Genomic DNA, 4459 nt, shown 5'->3' with positions numbered 1-4459 from the left:
GGTTATATAGACAGAAACCACAAACCACAAGAAGTAAGGGGCTGGTATTTAGGTCACAATAGGAGCTTGGTTACATGGTTACAGCAGAAATGGGAGGGGGGATTTTTCAGGTATTTTTCCAGCTTGATCAAAGGAGCATGAAAAGGTCAGGTCATCTTTTCTTTTCTATAGTTAGAATTATTTTTCTTTTGCTTCCTTGTACAGTTTCCCAGAATATAGCTTGGGAAACTTAGTTTTACTTTAATCTGGGGGGCTTTGATTTATGATTCCATCAGTGTGAACAGTCTGATTCCAATGCTCTCCTTCATGACACTTTGTAAGATTTGTACTCAAACAGCAATAATGAAGTCATGTTCTACTTTTTTTTTAAGGGGATAAGAGTTTATTCTGGATCCAAATATGAGTGACCCATGTTCTACATTTTTAAACAAGGGCGAAGGTTATTTCTATCAACTAGACAGGGTCTAGAAAAACCTAGCCGGTAGAATATGCCTGAGCATGCCTGAGAGGGAGTTTTTGGATTGGATTAAAGGGGGAAGACACGCCCTAGAAGCGGGTGGTGCCATGCAATGGGCAGGGCTCTTGGACTGCATAAAATGAGAAGGCAGCCCAGGCCAGCTCCCTTAGGAGTTCCAGTCAGTCTCCAACTTCTTTGCCTTTCAGGACTGGAAGCCGGAGCTCGGTTTCAAGCAACAGGGCAGTTTCTGTCTTTCGACTCAGAAGCTTTCCCATTTTGCATCACTGTGCTCAGCAGGGCCTGGCTCCAGAAAGACCATCACCACGGGATCTTCAAACCCTGGTGAGGTGGCGGCCAGTACAAAGGGCACCGACACTGAACAGCCACTGGGGCATCAGAAGCCCAGAAAGAGCAAGAGCCTGAGTGGCAGCAGCCAGGAGCCACAGAAGTGGATCCAGGAGTTTGGAGCCCAGGCCAGAAGCGTCAGCTGTAAGGCCAGAGCTGTGGCCCTCCATGGTGCTCAGCAGAGTGAACCAGACCATCTTGGGCCAGGCCTGACTGCAGGCGGGAAGACGTCCAAGACCTCTGTAGAGGAGGTGGTTTCAGTGGCAGGCATGGCCCAGGGCCAGGAGATGGAGCAGCAGAGGGGCCAGAGGAGTCCCATACGAAGGAGAACGTGCTTGAGTGGCAGTCAAAGATCTGTATCAACGTGGACCCAGATAAACGCTCTGGAATGCCTTCCCCACTCCAGGGAAAGAACTCAGTTGTCCTCCAGGAAGTTGAGTGTCAGGGGAAACCTTTAGCTGGAATCTGCAGGAAGCAGGAAGAGGAAAGGTTGCCAAGGCCATCCAAAACTCCATCAAATCCCAGGGAGAGAAGGGCAAGGAAGCCAGCAGAGGTCCCCAGGCAGCAGCTTTTCCAAATCAGGAACCCCAATCAACAGAGCCTCCAAGAAGCCCACCTCAGTCCTGCGAATCTGGTGCCAAGCAAGCCCCGAAAAAGGCCCCCAAGGACAAGCAGACTTCTGGGGAGAAGGCTCGAGGACCAGAGCAGCAGAACCGCAAGGTCACAGACTTCTTCCCGCTGCGCTGCGAAGGAGCTGCGGGAAGAGCAAAGCTGAGCTGGAGTCGGAGGCAAGGAACAAGACAAATGAGCGCATCAAGAGCGGGAAGGAGGAAGGTATGAAGATTGCCCTCATCGAGGGCAAAGGCAGGGGTGTGGTCACCACCAAGCAGTTCCCACGGGCGACTTCCTGGTGGAGTACCACGGGGACCTGGTGAGCATGGCGGAGGCCCAGAAGGGGGAAGCTATGTACACGCAGCAGCCCTCTACCGGATGCTACATGTTCTATTTCCCGTATTTGGGCAAAGCCTACTGTGTGGACGCCACACGGGAGACCATGCGCCTGGGGAGACTGATCAACCACAGCAAACCAAAGTGCATGCCATCAACCACCTCATCCTCATCACGTCTAGGGACATCAGGGCTGGGGAAATGCTCCTGTATGACTGCGGGGACCACAGCAAAGCCTCCAATGAGGCCTACCCCTGGCTAAAGCACTGAGCACCGGGTAGTCCTCCCCCACCTCCTCCCTTCAAGAACACAGTGCCCTCAAAAGGAAATGATTTTGTTTACCCACACTTAATCATCTTAAAAAATATTTGAAGTAATTTGTTAAGTATATTACAACTGGGTATAATGGTGCATGCCTTTAATCCCAGCTCAGGAGGCAGAGGCACAAAGCAGGGAGATTGAGGCCAGCCTGGGCTACATAAGGAGTTTCATGACAGCTGGGGCTACAGAGAGACCTTGTCTCAAAAGGCTCTATATGATGATGACTTTTTTTTCTTTTTGTCTTTTTTTGAGACAGGGTCTCCTTGTAGCCCCAGCTGTCCTGGAACTCACTATGTAGACCAGGCTAGCCTTGAACTCACAAAGGTCCACCTGCCTGTGCCTCCCAAGTGCTGGGATTAAATGCGTGTGCCACCATACCCGGCAATGATGACTTTTAACCATATTATTTAAATGTTTCAGGGTTCCAAGGTGAACTTGTATAGATGGCCTTATAACAAAACTTTTACATTGGAGTTATTTTTGGAATGTTTTCCATAAAGACTGAAAATTGTGTTTCTGGTGCAAAGAGTACAGCTTTCAGAGGAAAGACTCAACATAAAGTAAGAAACCAGGTGAGCCCCAAACCCCATGTTTAAGGACAGGAGGGTTTGAGGACCTCAAAGCCCTGCATGCATAGACTAGACTGGATGTCTCCAAGCTCTGGTTGTCTTCTACATCACCAGGGGCACACATGGAAGTGGATAACAGGTTTTTAAAAAGGATTTTCAGTAAGCGAGTCTGAAAAACTTACTGAGGCCAGAGGTCCTGGGTAGGAGCAGATCTGTTCCACAGGCCTATAGTCTCCCAGGCACCTTGAAGCATCAGAGTCAGCAATCAGATTGGGGGATAGGACCACTGTTGATCTGCTCCATTGAGGGGCGAAGCGGGGAGTCCTGGAACTATGTAGTTATTTCTAGAAATGTGAAAAACAAGTAATTTTTTTTTAATCAAAAACGTTTTTCAAAGAAAACAACTCACAGAAAACATACCACCTCTATGTACACAGCTTAAAATAGTTAAATGGCTGGCTTTCTTTTGGGATTCTTTGTAGAAATTTGAGATGCTATTCTATTCTAATCAAAAGTAGAGTTTGGTAGTGGGATCAGAAATCACTAAGCCAAATTATCTACTCACACCCTGATTCTGCTGTGTGGAAAGTTCTCAACCTACTGTCACAGGGGTGGGTGGCTTCCTCCCTCCCTAGAGAGCTTGTCCTCACTGTTCACTCTCAGTCCAGGGCTGGAGCTCAGGAGCCAGGGAAATGTGAATGGAGTTCTACCCTTGACCCAGACACCCCACCCTCCCTCCTAGCCTCAGATGGTACTACCTCAGTGGTCAGATAGTTGGAGGGGGATGGACAAGAGGGTGGAACCATGAGATACAATGTCCCCATTGTAGGTGTTTGTAATTCAGTTGCATAATTAAACAGCAAACAAGGAAGGAAACTGGAAAATTATCTATCAGAAAAGTAGAACAAAAATTAAAGTATTTTACTTCCAGGCAAGGCCAAAAAACAAAAGTAGAGAGAGAAGTTGGTGAGGTACAAACCTAGCTTGCATGTGCAGTCACTCAGCATTGAGACCAATGAACCCTGCAGAAAGTTGGTGCTGCAACTCATGAAGCCAATGCCATCAGGGAAGCCACCAATAAAAGGAGGAAAAGAATGGAGGACTGGGAACCCCAGAGCTGAGGAAGACTTGAAGTTTGATGTAACCACTGGGAGAAGATGAGGATGACCAGGCATGTATGCCATATTGGCCACTGTGGCTGTGCTGGTAACTACTGCTCCAGAAACTGCTCTAGGGAACAGGCAAAGGAACTGCTGCAGAGATCAGCCAACAGGGATCAGGAAATGTGGATGGTATCCCTATGGGTTCTCAGTCCAAAGACAGGAGCTGAAGTCTTCAGAGACAGCTTGAACAAGCAATGTCAGGGCAGCCGTGCTTAGGAGTTGGGCCAGTATCCACAGCAGAAGTAAAAGGAAAAGATATACTTGTGAGCTGGAACTCAGAGAAGCAGACATGTTTAACAGTGAAGATTTGTAACCAAATACCCGAGGCTCTGTTTTCTGGAAAAGTATATTACCATTTTTTCTAAAGGAGAACTTAGTAATAATTTTGCTTAAGTACCTTATGATAGAGATTTCCAAAACAGCACTTACTTTAGATCTTTCTCCTCCACTTGTTCCTTTTTCTATAGAGATGGATCAAAAGCAGTGATCAGTAACCACGAACAGTCTACAGGTTATCCTTTCTTCAAATTTCCCTGGGCAAAAAAGTTTTAGTGCAACACTTTCCAATTCATCCTCGCTCAAGTTCTCAGGCCATGCACATACAGCATTCAGATTCCTTGCTACAGCATAGCATGATCTCATTCCTAGTTCCTGAC

The 4459-nt window shown here is 47.5% G+C and overlaps 1 pseudogene; it reads left to right on the top strand.

Annotated features, from left to right (window-relative positions):
- The window catches only part of LOC103729310, a 2367-nt pseudogene extending 159 nt beyond the window's left edge, over positions 1 to 2208 (top strand).
- The last annotated feature ends 2251 nt before the right edge of the window (positions 2209 to 4459 follow it).

Source organism: Nannospalax galili, unplaced genomic scaffold (assembly GCF_000622305.1).
Source record: "Nannospalax galili isolate Female #2095 unplaced genomic scaffold, S.galili_v1.0 scaffold3510, whole genome shotgun sequence".
Classification (NCBI taxonomy): Eukaryota; Metazoa; Chordata; class Mammalia; order Rodentia; family Spalacidae; genus Nannospalax; species Nannospalax galili.
The sequence above is the reverse complement of the archived record's forward strand: the minus strand, read 5'-3'. Positions and strand labels throughout refer to the sequence as shown.